Genomic DNA, 20,552 nt, shown 5'->3' on the forward strand with positions numbered 1-20,552 from the left:
GCTCTGATACCAATTGTTGGTTGCTACTCGGAAAACCTATAGGTTCCACTGTACAAAAATTTTGTACAAAGGTCTGAACCTTTTCCTAGCTACCATGTGTTGTTTTAAATTAAATTTTGGACCGCCTGCGGAACTTAACACGTTTGATCCAAAACTTAATCTATTTGTTCTTTTAGGTTTTGACTTGGATCTCCTGCGGAACTTTACACGTTCGACCCAAGTCTCCTTAAGTTATTAATTCCATTAAATATTAATTTCCATAATTGGTTCCCAGATGGACGTGGCGAGGCACATGGCCTTCTTGGATATGGGAGCAACCACCACCGACTAGACAAAACCTTTTATAGAAAGCTAATATTTAATTTCCTAAAATAACTTTAGGTTAACCAAAGAGAACAATCAAATCACAAGGAAAAGAAAAAACAAAAGAACACAATATCGAAAAACATATTCGAAATTCTAGAACGTAAGCCTCTTGTATTTGGTATTATTTCCATAAATAACTAGCATGATGCGGAAAGAAAAATTACTAGTTATACCTTGTAGAAAAACCTCTTGATCTTCTACCGTATTCCTCTTCTAACCTCGGACGTTGTGTGGGCAACGATCTACCAAGATGAGAAACCACCAACCACCTTCTTCTCCTCCAAGCAAGGTTCGGCCACAAAGGAAGAACTTCACCAAAGAAGAAAACCAAAATACTAACCAAGCTCCAAGAGACGCTAGCTTTCTCTCCTTCTTCTTCTTCTTCTTCTCCAAGTAGTATCCGGCCACCACAAGAGCTCCAAGGAAGGGAGAGAGGTTCGGCCACCACAAGAGGAAGAGAGGGAGAGGATGGCCGGCCACACCAAGGAACAAAAGAGGGAGAGAAAATAATAGAGGTTGTGTCTCATGAAGGCACCCCTACCCCTTCTTTTATATTCCTTGGCCTAGGCAAATTAGGAAATTTAATTACAATAAAATTTCCTCAATTTCCTTGACATGATTTTATTGAGAAAAATAAAATTTCCCAAACTAAAATCAATGGCCGGCCACATCAATGAAGGAAAAAATTAGACAAGTTTTAATCAACAATTAAAACTTCCTAATTTGTTTCCAGAAATTTTAAAAAATAAAATTTCTCTTTAAAAATCTCTTCATAGTTAATAAAAGGAAATTTCTATAATTTTAATTTTATTAACATGTGAATAATTTTAAAGAGAAAATAAAACATCTCTCCAATCTACAAATAAGGAAAGAGATCTAATCTCTTTCTTTAATCTTTTGTAGATTTTTTACAAGAGAGATATTTTAATTTTAATTCTCTTTAAATTATATCTTTCACATAATAATAAAAATTAAAATTAAATTTCTTTTTTAATTTAATTTGGCCGGCCCTACTAGCTTGGGTTCAAGCTAGGGCCGGCCACCCAATATTATACCTAGGCCGGCCCTAGCTTGTTCCCAAGCTAGCTTGGCCGGCCCCTATTGGGTGGGTTTAGAAGGTGGGTATAGGTGGGTATAGAACTCTATAAATAAGAGGCTAAGATAGGGACCGAGAGGAGGATTTGGTTTTGGTCTCCCGATAAAATTAAGCATCCCGTGTTCGCCCCGAACACACAACTTAATTTTATCAATGATAATTCATTCCACTAGAGAACTATCATTGAACTACCGCACCAATCCCAAATTACATTTTTTGGGCTCCTTCTTATTATGAGTGTGTTAGTCTCCCTGTGTTTAAGATATCGAATGTCCACTAATTAAGTGAGTTACTGACAACTCATTTAATTAATATCTAAGTCCAAGAGTAGTACCACTCAACCTTTTTATCATGTCGGACTAAGTCCACCTGCAGGGTTTAACATGACAATCTTTATGAGCTCCTCTTGAGGACATTATCAACCTAGTATCTCTAGGACACAGTTTCCTTCTATAATCAACAACACACACTATAAGTGATACCATTTCCCAACTTATCGGGTTTATTGATTCATCGAACTAAATCTCACCCATTGATAAATTAAAGAAATAAATATCAAATATATGTGCTTGTTATTATATTAGGATTAAGAGCACACACTTCCATAATAACCGAGGTCTTTGTTTCTTTATAAAGTCAGTATAAAAGAAACGACCTCAAATGGTCCTACTCAATACACTCTGAGTGTACTAGTGTAATTATACAGTCAAGATAAACTGATACCTAATTACACTACGACCTTCTAATGGTTTGTTCCTTTCCATTTTGGTCGTGAGCTACTGTTTATAATTTATAAGGTACTGATAATATCATCTTCTGTATGTGACACCACATACTATATTATCTACAATATAAATTAATTGAACAACTACAACTAAATGTAGAAAATTTGACCAAATGTGATTCTTTATTCATAATGAATGTTTACAAAGCTTAGGCTTTCAGTATACACTCCAACACAAAGCACCCTACCGCATGGCTCTAGTAGAACTGAAGGAACTTCAAGAGCAACTACAGGAGCTGCTTGACAAGGGCTTCATACGCTCTAGTCACTCACCATGGGGAGCGCCTGTATTGTTCGTGAAAAAGAAGGACGGGAGCATGCGCCTGTGTATAGATTACCGAGCATTAAACCAGGTCACGATTAAGAACATGTATCCTCTTCCCAGGATAGATGACCTGCTTGATCAGCTAAAGGGAGCAACAGTGTTCTCTAAAATAGATCTCAGATCGGGATATCACCAGGTTAGAGTTAAAGAAGGTGATATACCCAAGACAGCCTTCAGGACCAGATACGGACATTATAAGTTCGTAGTCATGCCCTTTGGTGTAACAAATGCTCCAGCTACTTTCATGGACCTCATGAACAGAGTATTCAGAGAATACTTAGATAGGTTTGTCATCATGTTTATCGACGACATTCTTATTTATTCCAAAACTCAGGAAGAACACGCAGAGCACCTGAAGATAGTACTGCAGACCCTTCAGCAGAACCAGCTATACGCCAAGTTCAAGAAATGTGAATTCTGGCTAGATCAGGTATCCTTTCTAGGTCACATCATCTCCAAGGATGGTATCATGGTAGACCCCAGTAAGATAGAAGTTGTGAGTAACTAGAAGAGACCTAAGAACGCTAGTGAAATCAGAAGCTTTTTGGGACTAGCAGGCTATTACAGAAAATTTATAGAGGGTTTCTCCAGGATAGCCTCCCCACTGACAACTCTCACCAGGAAGAACAGAAAATTTCAGTGGACAGAGGACTGTGAGAATAGTTTCATCGAGCTAAAATGAAGATTGACCAGTGCTCCCATTCTGACTCTGCCAGAAAACACAGACAGCTTTGACATTTACAGTGACGCCTCTAAATTGGGATTAGGAGCAGTACTGATGCAAGAAGGTAAGGTGATCGCCTATGCCTCCAGACATCTCAAGGACTATGAGAGGAACTACCCTACTCATGACCTTGAGCTTGCAGCGGTTGTGTTCGCCCTCAAAATTTGGAGGCATTATTTGTATGGAGCTCAGTGCAGAGTGTATACATATCATCAGAGTCTGAAGTACTTCTTCACTCAGAAGGATCTGAATATGCGACAGCGCAGATGGCCCGAGCTGGTCAAAGACTATGACATAGACATCCTCTACCACCCAGGAAAGTCCAATAAGGTGGCAGACACACTTAGCAGGAAGTCCAGTGTCATCCTATTATCCCTATCAGCCATGTCACCGCCCCTACAAAAGGAGATTACAGATTTTGGTCTCGAACTTATAGTTGGACAGCTCTCTACTATGACCTTAGCATCTACCCTGCTTGGTGACATCCAGACAGCTCAGGGTCAGGACTCTGAAATTCAGAGAATCAAGCAAGGGTTAACAGAATCAGAAAGTGGAGAGTTCAGAGTAGCTGATAGTGGGGTATTATATTTTGGTGATAGGCTATGTGTTCCGGGTCAGGAGGAACTACGAAGGAAGATTCTAGACGAGGCTCACAGGACTCCGTATGCGATGCACCCTGGTTCCACCAAAATGTACCAAGACCTAAAGAGACGTTTTTGGTAGCCTGGGATGAAAAGAGATATAGCTAGATACGTCAGTACTTGTCTGACCTGCCAGAGGGTCAAGGCAGAACACCAGAGACCAGGAGGAGTTCTGCAGCCTATTCAGATTCCAGAATGGAAGTGGGAGGATATTTTCATGGATTTTATAGTGGGACTACCCAGAACCATGAATGGTTTTGATGCCATCTGGGTAATAGTCGACAGATTGACTAAGTCAGCCCACTTCTTAGCTATCAGGATATCCTACTCCATGGAACAGCTAGCTCAGTATAGAGACAGTAGATTCACATCACACTTCTGGGAGTGTGTACAGTCAGCATTGGGCACCAAGTTAAAGTTTAGCACAGCTTTCCATCCTCAGACAGATGGTCAGACGGAGCGAGTAAATCAAGTACTTGAAGACATGCTCCGAGCGTGTGCCCTAGACTTCAAGGGAAGTTGGTGCAAATATCTGAGTTTAGCAGAATTTGCATACAACAACAGCTACAAGGCCACCATCGGCATGGCACCCTATGAGGCTCTCTATGGGCGGAGGTGTAGATCTCCAATCTGCTGGTATGAGAGTGGTGAACAGAAAGAGCTAGAACTTCAAACAGATCTAGTGGCAGATACCACAATAGCTATACAGCAGATCCGCCAGAGGATAGAGACAGCTCAGAGCCACCAGAAAAGTTATGCTAATACACGGCGTCGACCCTTAGAGTTTTCAGTTGGGGATACAGTGTTCCTCAGAGTAGCTCCCATGAAGGGAGTAATGCGTTTTGGGAAGAAGGGCAAATTGAGTCCCAGATATGTGGGACCATACCTTATTACCAGAATAGTAGGCAAAGTAGCATATGAGCTAGAGCTACCCCAGGAGATGTCAGCTATCCATAATGTATTCCATGTCTCTATCCTGAAGAAGTATATCCCAGATGCCACCCAGGTGATTGAGCCCCAGTCGGTACAAGTCCACGAAGACCTCAGCTATGACAGTCGGCCTATTCAGATAATAGACTCAGCAATTAAGAAATTGCGAAACAAGGAAGTACCATTAGTGAAAGTCATTTGGCAAAATCACACAACAGAAGAGGCAACTTGGGAGACAAAAGCTAGCATGAGGCAGAAGTACCCAGAGTTATTTTAAGTTTGAGGACGAACTTTTTATGAGGTATGGGGGATTGTAAAGCCCGAAAATTCTCAAAGTAATTTTAGAAATATTCTATGATTTTTCTGGAATTTTAGAATATTTTTATGGAATTTTTGGAATAGCAGAAGTAGCAAAAATAAATAAGGACGTAAAACAACCTAAGCGGGAATTAAACCCGAGACCTATGGACTCTATGTCATATAGGGTGATTCTAGTAACCAAGGGGCCCCAGCAGGGGTGTGCTGAAAGAAGAGGAGAATAATTCTATTTAAGATTTAGTTGGGTGGTATAAATCACTTAATATAAATAGGAAATTAAGAGAGGAGTTATTATTTTTCAATCGGCAATTCTCTTTTCTCCTCAAACCCTCACCGCCGAACTTTCTCTCTCCCTCATCTCTCGGTGCCCAAGGCCAAGGAGACCTAGGGTTTCATCCCTAGGAGCGTAGGAGCACCTTCCGGCGACAATTCTGACACGAGGACGCTCCCCTTCGCAAGAAGAAAGTATAGATGTAAGAAGATCGTCGAGAAGATCTTCATCTCTGGAAAACTAGCGATCAGATTCGTAAGAAAACTAGTGCAGGATGTAAGTAACCCCTCACCTGCAGTATAAGTAGCTAATTGTATGTTTTTATGCCATAGTTCGCATTTATGTTCTCAGTTTAGACATATGCAGAATTAGAGCATACCAAGTGCTCGATAAAATGCCTAGAATAGTTAAATGCTACAGTAAGCATTTTAATAGCTCAGTTAAATGCCCTAGATGCATTTTAATTAGCAAATATAGCCTTGCTTCAATGATATGGGACTACGGTCCAATGGGTGGGCTCCCACAGTCGCCTCTAGGTTCAGATAACCTAGTTCTAGGTTCAGATAACCTAGTAAGAGCAAGTTAAGATATATTAGCTACGAATCAGTATTTTACTTTATCAGTGGCACTGTACTGGACTTGAGTTGTCCTTGGGTTGGGCTCCCATAGTCGTCCCTAGGTTTAGATAACCACTAGATTCGGGACTTGCTACCTCGAGCCTAGTTAGGGATGCGCGCACAGCAAGTACAGTTGCCGGGCCCATCAGCAGCATGTTTAGTATTTTTACCTATTTATGAAAATAGTTTTCAAACTTCACAAAATAAATAAGTGAATTCAACTTAGCTTCAGTTCAGTTTTCTATTGATATAGCAGATAGTTTTATGTTAGTTCTTGATTGCCATGAGTTACATGTTCATATGCCATGTTTTAGCATTTCTAGTATGATTCTCAGCTTGCATGTCAGCATAGCATCTTTTAAAAAGCATGATTTCTGTAAATGCATATTTTTGTGAGGTAGATGGTTTCTTACTAAGCTCCCAAGCTTATAGTTGTATTTTCCTTATACTGCAGATAAAGGTAAAGGAAAGATGGAATAGCGGAGGCTGGAGGCAATGCGATGAAGATGTGTGTGAGAAGGAACCTGGAATAAAGATCTTTGGAGACTAGCAAACTTAAAAACTTAGTATTTCCTATGTTATTACTTCTCTGCACTTTTAGGATGCTAAGTATCATAAATTGTGAAACTAGACAATATGCTATGCTTAGACTGTTTATTATCTTGATATTAGTTAGCAAAGTATAAGTGATAACCTGTCTAGTGGTATTGTTTTATCTTTTAGTTGAGTTCTGACAAATCTGTATGAGTTCGTGGCTTATTTCAGAGAAATCAGAAACTCAATCGATCAACTGATCGATTGAGAAGTCCTCAATCGATCAGTCGATCGATTGGGAGGTGATTCCCCATGAACAGTGAGCAGCTGAGTCGATCAACTGATCGATTGAGAAGTCCTCGAGCGATTAGCCGATCGACTGGGAAGCAGACTTCCGCGTACAGAAAGCTGATGAATCGATCAGCTGATCGATCGACCATGGATAGATTAGCCGATCGATCGGGAATTTAATTCCTGCAAACAGAGAGCCTCTGAATCGATCATCGGATCGATTGGCCAGGCTGGATCGATCAGCCGATCGATCCAGACTTGACTCCGTGCACAGTAGCGAGTTGAGTCGATCAGTGGATCAATCAGCCAGCTCCAATCGATCACCCGATCGATTGGAATATCTGATTTCAGCCAGAAGTGTATAACTTCAGTTTTTGATCAAATAGAAAGTTAAGCTCCCTTCTTTAGCATATGTACAACGTCAGAAGTGTATTCTGAGTATAATTTTCATACTTTATAGTAAATAGCAATGTGTTTTAATTAGTTCAGTTCTTTTGCACACAAGAATAGTTAGCATAATGTAACCCCCGACCTTACAGCTTAGTTAGTAGAAGGCAGGTTGTTACAAGGAAAGATAGAAAGATTTATAAAAATTACAAGGTCATCCCTAGAGAAACATTAACTACCCAATATATGTAAGTAGTGTTGGATATACACCTCAAGTATAATATCAATAGAAAATATATTTATACGACTCCTAAAATTATGTGGTGGAAGTTAAAGGATGGAAAACAAAATATATTTAATGAGAAGGTTGGAGTATAAGTATTAGTTGAAATATATCGTGACTTTAATACGACATGGGATAAGATGATATCAAAGTTAAAAATAACAACTTAAAGAGTACTCGGTGAATCAAAGGGACATGCACCACTAAATAAGGATTCTTGATGGTAGAATGAGAAACTGCAAGAGAAAGTGAAGGAAAAATGAACCGCTTATAAGAAATTATATATTTGTAAGAATGAGAAATTTTTTTAAAAAAAAATACACAATAGCCAAGAATGAGACTTAGAGAATTTTTGAACGATTATATCAAAAATTAGATACAAAAGAAAGGGAAAGAGACATTTATAGAATATCTAAAGTGAGAGAAAGGAAGACAAGAAATCTTGTCCAAATAAAATATATTAAATATGAGTAGGGGTGTAATCGAGCAGGGCCGAGCTGAACTCTTGAATGTTTGAGTTTGACTCGTTTATAATCGAGCCGAGCTCGAGCTTTATTTAATGAATATATTCATGACTCACAAGCTTATTCAAACTTTTATCGAGCCTAAACAAACTTAATAAATATAAATTATAAATTTAAATATTCATTAAAAATAAATTATATATTTAGATAAAATTATAATATTCTTATTAAAATTTATAGTTTTATTCTAATAAATAAATTTAATATATTTGTCTATATTTGTCATAAGTAGAGTGTAAAATCTATAAATTCAATATCAAAAGTATTATTTTTCATTTAAAAGTTAATTCATGAGCTTACTAACGAACATGTTCACGAGCTAACAAGCCGAGTATTGTGAAGCTTGAGCTTGGTTTGTTTAACTTAATGAGCCTCGTTAAAGGAGCTTTTATCAAATCGAGCTTCGAATAGCTCATAAGCGGCTTGATTCATTTACACCCCTAAAGATGAGTATAATAGGGTAGTAGTAAATAATAGAAAAATAAAAGAATGATAAAAGAGATATTTTCATCAACGTTTTAATGAAACTTTTGGTGAACAACTTAACTTAGGTAATTTTAGTAGGTTAAATGACATAGAAATTTAAATTTTTATCGTAAAATTTAAATTTCAGAAGAGCTTTAAATGGGATGCACAATGAAAAAGCCATTGGATCAGATGATATTCCGATAGAGGTATAGAAGTGCTTAGGGAAATAAGGTATTGAATGACTTACAAAATTATTTAACATAATATTGAAAAAGAAAAAAAATATTTAATTAATGGAGAATAAGTACTCTAGTTCCCTTATACAAGAATAAGAAAGATGTATAAAATTATTCAAATTATAAAGGTATTAAACTAATGAGTAAAACTATGAAATTTTGAAAAAAAAAAAAGTAATAGACAAATAATTAAGAAAGGAGACCACGGTGATCGAAAATCAATTTGGGCTTATACCTAGTGATCCTACTTCAAAAATCCTCATAGTTGACTCGCTGATTTACTGGTAGAAAACTTGACCACTGTTGAAAAGAGATTACTCTCAAAGACAAGTCGAAAGTTGATTCTTTAGGAAGAAGAATCATCCCATTCTCTTCTTCACTTACTGCTATCCTTTTATACCTTTTTAGTGGACCCTTCCTGTTCCCCTATTTAATGGTGTTGCATTAATTATAGAGGATCTTTGTTCTTTCTTCTTCCATATATATTAATGTAGTTATAATACTTGCATAATTAATGAAACTATTGTTGGGTCACTTCAGAGCTAGAGGGGGGATAGCTTGTCGCTTCACTTCGATGATGATATGCAGCGAAATAGACTTGAAGCAATGCCCTTCAATGCTAACAAAATGGATTTACTTGGTATCTACCTCAATAGAGGTGACTAATCTAAGGATCCGACTCTCTCTCACACATCCACTATGTAAACCCTCATTCTCAGAAATAATCAGGAGGCAGAGAAGCCTCGTACAAGCTCACACACAAAGAAATACAAAAAGAGGAAGATACAAGCTAATATAAAATGAAATTTTATAAGATTACAATCATGAAATCCTAGCTTGCTCTCTTCTTGCTTGAATACACCTCTTAATTTGCTTGGAAGTGCAGCAACACTCCTCTCTAAGCCTCCAAGAACTGGTGTGTGTCGTTGAGCTCGGTGAAGAAAGGTGGAAGAGATAATAAAATAGTGCACCGAAGCCCTATTTATCGGGCGCACAATGGCTAGATATTCAAGCTTAATCGACTACTCCAGTGGATTAAGCCTTGCTTTATCAATTAGCCAGATCGATTCAGCAACATTCTATTCGATCGCGAGAGATGGCTTAAGCGATCAATCTGATTGCTTAAGCTTCGAACAGAATCATTCTCTTCGAAACAAGAGGCACCGTAAGCGATTACCCTAATCGCCTACGGTGTCCTAATCGATTACACCAATCGATTAGGAAACCTTTCTCAGGATTCCAAGCTTAAGCGATTAGGTAATCGCTTAAGCTATGTTAATCGATTAGCCTAATCGATTACCAAAACCTAACTTAGTCTAGGGTTCCTTACCCAACATCCAGTCAATCATGACCTGTTGGGACTCCTCTTTGCCTAGCATCTGGTCACCCTTGACCTGCTAAGACTTCTTCACTAAGTGTCCAATCAATCCTTTGACCCACTTGGACTTTTCTCCCCATGCCAAGTGGTTGTTAAATCTTGGCCCACTTGGACTTACAGTTTCATGCCAAGTGTTTGGTCCTTCATAACCCACTTGGACTTTGAAACACTAGGTGTCCGGTCAACCTTGACCCACCTGGATTTCCAACTGTCTGGCTTCACTCACAAGAACTTTCTCACTGTCTAGCTTCACTCACTAGGACTTTTTACCTGGCTTCACTCACTAGGACTTTCCAACTGCTAGCTTCACTCACCAAGACTTTCCATCACCAAGCTTCACTCACTAGGATTTCACCTGGCTTCACTCACCAGAATTTTTACATCAAGTGTCCAGTCAACATTAACCCACTTAGATTTTCATCTTCTACCAACCTTCCCATTTGACTTCCCCTTGCCTAACCTCCAGTTAGGACTTCCCAGTTAAGTATCTAGTCAACCTTGACCTATTTGACTCTTCTTCACATCAAACTGGTCAAACCTTGACTAGAGGGGAATTGCACCAATAATCTCCACAAATGGACAATTACACCTATAATCTCCATATATTGTAAAACATCAAAACTCAACCATCATGACTCAAGATTGAGCCAACTCAAGCTTAGTCAAACTAATTAACCTTGCACCAACAACTACATCAAATGAGGGAGACTACCACTTTTACTCGGTCCGACTGTTCCCCTTTTCCATGCACTAGGGGACTAATAATAGGAGTTTAATGTAGGTGACATTAATTCATCGAGACATAAATGAGACATAAATAACTAAACTGCAAGAGATGTTAGGATAGGAGATCGGTCATACTAGTGTCCCAAGGATACACTTTGTCTATTTAGGCACATGTGAGTGTTATGTCTATGCCCGATCTGCTCAATTAACGCTTGATAGAGAGGGTCTATAGTCGATTAGTTATAACATGGTTATATTGACCATGACTCTGACTGCCACATTATCCCTTTTATTGACTTCTTGATGACACGTGACATCCTCTTTAAATCACCACATCACCTAGAAAGTCTGCAATAGAAGTTATACATCTAGTTAGAAAATTAATTGAAAAATATCGGGAGTAGAAACAAGATCTACACATGGTATTCATTGACTTAGAAGAAGTTTATGATAGAGTTCTAAAAGAAATTATATAGAGAATTCTAAAAAAGAGAAGTGTTAGCATAACATATATTGAACTAATTAATGACATGTACAAGAACATATCGACGAGAGTAAAGACTTTAGGCGGAGTAACTAAAATATTTCCAATAAAGATAGGGTTACATCAATGATCAGGTCTAAGTCTCTATGTTTTTACACTAATTATGAATGAACTCACTACACAAGTTCAAGACGTAGTACCAAAATGCATGTTGTTTGCAGATGATATTCTTTTGGTAGATGAAACATGTCACGCCCCAAGGATATACTTGTCCACTAATTTGGATGGTACCCCCTCGTGGCAATATGCGAAATACGATATCGAACTAATTCAAACCAACACAAAGTACCAATATAATATAATAACACCAAGTCACAAAAATAATGTGTATGTATGCATCTACATATGAAACACTCAAAAATCCAGAACAGAAAGAACTATAACTATAAGCAACGGAAATGATAAAACGAAGCAACTCAGCATAAATCCAACTCGAGTGGGATTGTTAGCCAGGACCTTTGAGAGACACAACATCTCCTCTACCTGCTAACCTGAAAGTGAAGGGAAAAGTAAAGGGTAGTGAGTACAATCACTCAGTGGATAGAAGAAGATAGTGCATGAATAATATACTGACAGGAGATCAAAGGATGCAGTCTCAAATAAACTACTTACTAACCAATGTAGGTATTCCAACATAATCACCAACTAACCAAAAGTATAATCAATAATATAACACTTCACTAACTTGCTCAACCAAGTAACCAACAAATTGGGAGTACATATAGTACATCCAAACTTGCATGAACAAATACATGATCGACATACATAAGTATATAATAAGCACTAACTGCAGGAGAACGCTCTACCACGGATGGTCCTGTGGGCAGTTAGGGTAAACAAATAGTTACTGTCTGCAGGTAAACTCACTACCATGAATGATCTCATGGGCAGACAGGATAAGTAAACAATCACTATCTACGGGTGAACTCGCTATCACAAATGGTCTCATAGGCAAATAGGGTATATACGTAGCTATCTAGCTATGGACTATGCATAAACTAGCTATGGACTATGCATAACCTTAGGGTATATATCATGATCGCTGACGACTCTCTCAACAATGAATGGGAGATAATGATCGACAGGATATACCAACGGTTGCTGACAACTCTCTCAACCACGAATGGGAGACAATGGTCGACAGAAAATAGCAACCAAGGGTCTAGTAGAATACTTAAAATACTACACTATGGTATAAGCTTACTAATGTATAGGCATGAGCCTATATAACAAGGGTCTACTAGGATACTCAATATCCTATACTATGATATAATCCTACTAATATATAGGTAGAAAATGTTGGAGCAATCCCAATGGTCCGCGGGACCATGTGTTTTGGTGTTTGGGCAAAGGGTTTAAGTTAGGTCTACCCTCGTTATTTGATATGTGTACTTGAGTTGTGCAGGACTGCAGGTGACACATGTGACTCAGGTTGACGGCTTCGGGTCCGATGAAGGATGGCATTGAGGATAATCCGCGGGCTTGAATGCATCTGAGGGATCGTGGACAAGGCAGCAAGGACAAGGGCCGAGGGAAGCGACTTCGAGGCATACGCGAAGGATGGCATTGGAGACAAGCCGCGGGCTTGGATGCATCCGAGGGACGAGAGCCAAAGGAAGTAGGCTTGAAGGCAAGAGGTCAAAGCTGCAAAGAAGAGTCAAGTGAGTCGTGAGGGTTCGAGTGCGAGTGAAATGTACTCAGGATGGGAAACCCTAAGTTTAGGGTTGTACCTGTTGGAACCCCAAGGTTGTTTTGGTGTGATCAACAAGTTAAGTTAGGTCCTGCGTTGTATTTAACCTTGTGTCTAAGTGTGCAGGAGCTTAGGAGCACAGGTACTCGAGCGGAAGACGCAGCTAGCGAGAAGGGACGACACGGGAAGGGAGCCAGCGGAAGAGTACACCGCCGGACGAGAAGGAAGTGCGCGGTGGTTCCGAGGGAAGCCGGACGGAAGATTGCTCGGGAGCAAGAGCGACTAAGCCAAGGTCGGCACGGGTGCGACCAGGGGCGAAAGTCTGCGGATGAGTCTGTTGGTGGACGAGAAAGGGACACGGTAATTCCGAGGGACGAAGGAGGAAGCACGCTCGAGAAGACCGGAAGATGGGTTGGGTGAGCCCTATTCCGGATGTCGAGATCACCCAAGCAAGCGGAGCTGGGGGAAGACCCAGAGGCGAGCTGAACCAGAGAAGAGAGCATGGACCAAAAGTCAACTGGGTTGACTTTTGGCTCCGGGGCGCCCGGAGCTGTCCGGGGCGCCCGGAATCATCCGGGGCGCCCGGAACCTGAAGTTTGACCAGAACGCTTCTTTTGCGTTCTGGACGTTGGGGGATAAAGTTTTATCCCCCCAGGGCGCCCGGAACCCTTCCAGGCGCCCCGACCAAGGCTATAAATATAGCCTTGGTCCAGAAGCTTTTCAACTATCACGATCATTCTATTTCCAAACACTTGTATGCTTTAGTTGTAGTTAAGCTTCTGTTTTCTGTGCCTAAACACTGTAAGAGGCTTCTCCGCCTGAAGGAGTTTTTGAGCTTAATCTTCCTTGGATTAACAACCACATCGGTTGTAACCAAGTAAACATCTGGTGCCTCGTCTTTTCTTTTATGCTCTTATTTATCTGCTTAATTCATTTTACAAGTGTTAGCTTAATCGTTCGAGGAAGGGTTGTTTGTTTTTAATTGACAGGTTATTTACCAACCCCTCTAGCCGACCCAACGGTCCAACAAGTGGTATCAGAGCCGAGTACACCTCAGAAGGACTAACCGCCGTCTGAAGCAACAAAACGATGGCCGGAGCTAGCGAATATCCACCAGCATTCAAGGGGGAGTTTTCTTCATGGAAGAAATAAATGGAGGTATATCTTAATTCTGATGTTGGTATTTCTTTCATATTAAAATCTGGCTATGAAACACCAAAGACAACGAATGGAGAAGAACTCGATCTACGCCTCTGGAACAAGAAGCAATGTGACGAGTTTGTGGCAAACGGGCGAGCTGAATTCCATCTTCTAACCGTAATACGAAAAGAAGATCTCGACAGAGTCGGAGAGTACAAAAATGCAAAAGAACTTTGGGAAAAGTTCTTGAAGATCTACGAAGAACCAGCCAATGTCGAGGATTAACGCCAGAACAGTCCGAGAATGAGGAAACTGTCGAGATAGTCGATCTCCATCTCGAGAACACAGAAAGCTCATCCCAAGTGAGCATCAATGAAGGGGGAGAGATATTGGAAGAAAGCAACTTAACAGGGGGAGAATCAACGGCCAACGAGGTAAGTAAGGTATGGTCTCTACCTTCTGAACAACAGGTTAATTCAATAGAAAAATTGTCTGAAGATTTTTTCGATTTAAAAATTGAATTACCGAAAAAGTTTTTTGAATTAGAAAATCAATTATCAAATTTGTCTTGCAAATTAGAAATATTGTCAAAAGAAATTTGCAAATTTAAAAATATTTTGACAAAAGAATTATGCAAATTAGAAGAATTTTTCGAATTACAAATTTCTCTCTCGAAAGAATTTTGCGATTTAGAAATTGAGTCACCGAAAAGGTGTTTCGGATTAAGAAATCTGTTAATAGATTCCTGTAAATTAGAATTTTTGTTGTTAAAAAATTCTTGCAAATTACAAAATATTCTTTCGAACGAATTTTGCACATTGTCGAAAGAATTTTTTATATTGTCGAAAAATTTTATCAAGTTAGAATCTATGCTATTTGAATATTTTTGTGAAGTTGCAATTCAAAAAATAATAGAAATTAACATGATACAAATTGTTGCATGTTTAATATTTGTGGCTTTAAATTTGAAACAGTGTGATTTAAGAAGTTTTGATAAATTAAAATGGAAATTTAAATCCTGTTGATAAAGAGCATTAGAATAACAATTAAATAAATGCAAAGAAATTTTTTTTTACGTTATCAATTCTGATAAATTTTCTTGCATAAATATTTGGGCTTAGAATGATTTTTTTTGTGAAAATTATTGCAAAATTTTCAAAGATTCTCGAAATTGCTCTTAATGACTTAGAAAATTTTTTTTGATTTGATTTAGAGATATTTTTTTCTAAGTCTTTAGCCCTTAGATTGTTTTTTTTTAAACCCCATTTTTATTGTGATCAAAGGGGGAGAAGAGAAAGTATAAGTCTAGGGGGAGGTAGAAATATTGAAAATTAAATTTTTTTTGAAATCTAATTTTTTCTACCCTTTTGCACTTAAATTGCAAATTAAGTTAATTGACTTAATTTTATTTTATATCTGTGTTGACCCTAGCTTAACTTGGGTTGATCACACCAAAAAGGGGGAGATTGTTGGAACCCCAAGGTTGTTTTGGTGTGATCAACAAGTTAAGTTAGGTCCTGCGTTGTATTTAACCTTGTGTCTAAGTGTGCAGGAGCTTAGGAGCACAGGTACTCGAGCGGAAGACGCAGCTAGCGAGAAGGACGGCACGCGGTGCGTCCGAGGGACGAGGTGCTGCGGAAGAGTACACCGGCGGACGAGAAGGAAGTGCGCACGGTGGTTCCGAGGTACGAAAGCCGGAGCGGAAGATTGCTCGGGGAGCAAGAGACGCAGCTAGCGCGAAGGTCGGCACGGGGTGCGACCGAGGGACGAAGTCTGCGGATGAGTACGCTGGTGGACGAGAAGGGACACGCGGTAATTCCGAGGGACGAGAAGCCGGAGGGAAGCACGCTCGAGAAGACCGGAAGATGAGTTCGGGTGAGCCCTATTCTGGATGTCAGAGATCACCCAAGCAAGCGGAGCCGGAGCAGAAAGACCCGGACCAGAGGCGAGCTGAACCAGAGAAAAGAGCATGGACCAAAAGTCAACTGGGTTGACTTTTGGCTCCGGGGCGCCCGGAACTATCCGGGGCGCCCGGAGCTGTCCGGGGCGCCCGGAACCTGAAGTTTGACCAGAACGCTTCTTTTGCGTTCTGGACGTTGGGGGATAAAGTTTTATCCCCCCAGGGCGCCCGGAACCCTTCCAGGCGCCCCGACCAAGGCTATAAATATAGCCTTGGTCCAGAAGCTTTTCAACTATCACGATCATTCTATTTCCAAACACTTGTATGCTTTAGTTGTAGTTAAGCTTCTGTTTTCTGTGCCTAACCGCTGTAAGAGGCTTCTCCGTCTGAAGGAGTTTTTGAGCTTAATCTTCCTTGGAATAACAACCACATCGGTTGTAACCAAGTAAACATCTGGTGCCTCGTCTTTTCTTTTATGCTCTTATTTATCTGCTTAATTCATTTTACAAGTGTTAGCTTAATCGTTCGAGGAAGGGTTGTTTGTTTTTAATTGACAGGTTATTTACCAACCCCTCTAGCCGGCCCAACGGTCCAACAGTACCAATCGACTGGTACTGGGACCAATCGACTGGTGGTGAGCACAGAAGCATTCTGTGCCCGAAATGGCTGGGATCAGTCGACTGGTCATGAAACCAGTCGATTGATAGATAGCCGTTGGAGTGTCGTTGGGCTGGCACCAGTCGACTGGTGCATGGACCAGTCGACTGGTAACGGGCAAATCAGCAAGGCTGATTTCCCCAAGCTCTATAAGAAGGAGCTTGGAATGGCCGGCCAACTTGACGAAATTAGACTTGATTAAAGCCTAATTAGTAGTCATCTAGTGCTCTAGAAATCCAAGTGTTCTTGATCGAGTTGTGGCGAGGTTTCTCCACCGACAAGGAGGATTGTGCTAGTCGGAGTTTCCGGGGACTAATCCACCGACGGATTGAGGGATCGTCCACCTTACGGACAGCCGTGGAGTAGGAGCATCATCTCCGAACCACGTTACATCAAACGTGTATTGGTTTGCTTGTTCTTTTCTTTGTCTTTAGCTTTCGTATTCGTAATTAGTATTTGTATTTCCGCTTACGCACTAACGAATACGTAGGAAGCGAGTTATTGGGGGCGCCGTCCATTCAACCCCCCTTCTAGCCGGCCGCAAGATCCTCCAACAAGTGGTATCAGAGCGAGGACGCTCTCCGTTGGACTAACCGCCAAGGAAGCATAAGATGGCCGGGTGTATTGTCCCTCCAAAATTTGAAGGAGGAAGCCTTGGGGACATCACCTTTTGGATGGTGAAGATGAAGAGCTTCCTCGACACGGATTGGGACACAATGATGGTCGTCGAGGAACCATTTGAAGTCCCAAGAGACAAGAAAGGAAAGAAGCTCCGAACACGACACGATCGGAGGCAAACTCAAAGGTAATAGCAATTTTAATTGATTTATTGCCTCCTAATGTGATAAATGGTGTAGGTGAGTATAAGAATGCCCATGATTTGTGGAGCAAAGTGAAGAAATTTCCATGGGAGGAATTTTTGCCTACACAAGAAGAAGAAGAAAAATCCGAAGAAAGTGATGAAGTGGTCCAAGAGGAGAAGAAGGACCAATCGGATGTGGAGCCCAAGGAGTTGAGCTTAGTAGCTCAAGAAGAGGAGGTGGAGCAAACGGAAGTTGAGTCACGCTCAACATCCGAGGAGGAGAAGGAAGATGAAGCATCATCAACATCCTCAAGGGTTGAAGAAGAATCCAAGACGGATGAAGAAGAGGTCTTGGAGGTCAACCTAGTGAGCACCTCCACCGAAGCAAAGTCAAAGGACCACATCATTTGCTTCGGTTGCAATGAGAAGGGGCACTACAAGAGTAGGTGTCCATTGGGTAAGAAGAAGGTATCTCCTAAACCCATTCAAGTTATTTTAAATGCTAACATGGGTGGTAGGAATGAAGAAACCCAAAAGAAGAGGATGCACATTGTATGCTTTACATGTGGAATGAAGGGTCACTTCCACACCAAATGCCCAAAGAAGAAGGAGCTTAAGAAGCTTGCACATTTAAAGAAATGGGAGAAGAAGAAGATGAGCTCAAATCAAGGGGGAGCTTCAAGGGTAAGGGAGGTATACCCTAATTTGAAGTGTAATTCAAATTCAAATTTTTATGTTCCCATGCATGATAGGAGAAATAATGATTATCATTATGTAGCAATGAAAATTTTTGGATTTAGATATCATGATAGGAGTAGGGTAAATGTGGATCATAACCCTAGGAAATCTATGCATGATAAATTTAGAAATGATAGACCTAAGGAGACCCAAGGCATTAATCTCAAGAAGGGGAGACACATGCCTAGAAAGGGTAGGTCTAGGAATGTCCAAGGTGGACATATTGACTCTAGGTTTAGGAACCTAGAAAGGGAAAATCAAGCTTTGAAGGCAAAGCTTGATCAATTGGATAAATTCCTTAAGAGATTCACTATTGGATCTAAAGGATTAAATATGGTGTTGGGTAGTCAAAGACCCAATAATGATAGATCGGGTTTGGGATACCGATCTAATCCCTCCAAGGCCAAAAGGAGACCATGTACTAGGGTGGCACATGATAAGGGCAAGGGAGAGTCCTCCAAAGCTAAGGGAAAGTCTTATGCTAGGGTTGCATATGACTATAGCAAGAAGAAGCCAATAAATGGTAAGGGAAAGTCATTTAATGGTAAGAAGAAATTAACCAAGGACAAGGTGTCCAAGGTTAAGAAAGTTATGTTTGTAGGCCAAGTGTCACCGGGGGTGGACCGATGTGGCCTAGCCATTGTGGATGAGTCACCTAGGGAGGTGGGTAAGGCTAAGAGCTCTAGGGGGAGCTCTAAGAGTCAATTTGGGACCCATGGCCAATGGATCTCAGGTGGGTACTACTTGGGAGTCTAGAGGAGCTATGGAGTGTGCCAAAAGGTTTAGAGATGGATTTGAGTCTCAAACCTAGGGATTTGGCACACATGGTTTGTGTTTCATGCAAGAAATATGACATTTGGGGTCATATAGCATGATAATTGGTTTTGGATGTATAGATGCCATATAAACCAATGCTAGGGATGCATTGTGGGTTGGTATGGGCAAATACATCAAAAGGAAGCCAAAACTAGGACTTTAGGTCAAGGTTCAATTGAACCATTTAGTTAGTTTTGGATTTTGTGTTAATCTTGGGATTGGTGATAGATACATTTTATAATGTATTTTTCCCAAGTAGACACTGGTACAATAGACCTCTCCACAAAATTTGGGAATTTTTGGAGGTCTAGGGAATTACTGGTGCATTTCTGAAGTTGGCCTGAAAAGGCTGATTTTTTCAGAAAAAGGGTACCAGTCGACTAGTCGACTGGTAACAGTATTTTTCGACCACAGAATGTTTCTGTAAGGTTCTGTCGAAGGGGGGCAGTCGACTGGCACTTGGGGCAGTCGACTGATACCAGTCTGAAACTGTTTTCAGCATTGGTATGTGACCATGTCAACTCACTTAGATGTATGGGATCCAAGGGGGATTAATACATGAGTTTAGGGTCAGTTTGGATGATAAGTTTTCAACAATTGGGATATTGTTGGAGAACTTTTTGGATGTTAGGCAAAGGAGGAGAATTAAGATTTAGTTGGGAAAACCTTTAGTACCTTTGCGTAGGGGGAGCCTTGGGATAGGTTCAGTGCCTTTGCGTAGGGGGAGCCTTGGGATAGGTTCTTAAAAAACCCTGTGTGAAAAATCCTAGCTCAATGGGGAGCTTAGATGTAGGGGGAGCCTTGTGATAGGTTCCAATGCTTGGTGCATTGTTTCGGCGGTTGCCAAGTGTGTAGCCTTGGCAACGTAAGTCCATTCGGCAGTTGCCAAGTGTGTAGCCTTGGCAATGTAAGTCCATTCGGCGGTTGCCAAGTGTGTAGCCTTGGCAACGTAAGTCCATTCGGCGGTTGCCAAGTGTGTAGCCTTGGCAACGTAAGTCCATTCGGTGTTGTAAGTCCAAGTGTGTAGCCTTGGCATCGTAAGTCCATTTGTTTTTAGCATGTTTATTTGCTATATGTTTTCCCTAACTTAAACGTATTGCCAAACACCAAAAAGGGGGAGATTGTTGGAGCAATCCCAATGGTCCGCGGGACCATGTGTTTTGGTGTTTGGGCAAAGGGTTTAAGTTAGGTTTACCCTCGTTATTTGATATGTGTACTTGAGTTGTGCAGGACTGCAGGTGACACATGTGACGGCTTCGGGTCCGATGAAGGATGGCATTGAGGACAAGCCGCGGGCTTGAATGCATCTGAGGGATCGTGGACAAGGCAGCAAGGACAAGGGCCGAGGGAAGCGACTTCGAGGCAT

Source organism: Zingiber officinale, chromosome 6A (assembly GCF_018446385.1).
Source record: "Zingiber officinale cultivar Zhangliang chromosome 6A, Zo_v1.1, whole genome shotgun sequence".
NCBI classification, from domain to species: Eukaryota; Viridiplantae; Streptophyta; class Magnoliopsida; order Zingiberales; family Zingiberaceae; genus Zingiber; species Zingiber officinale.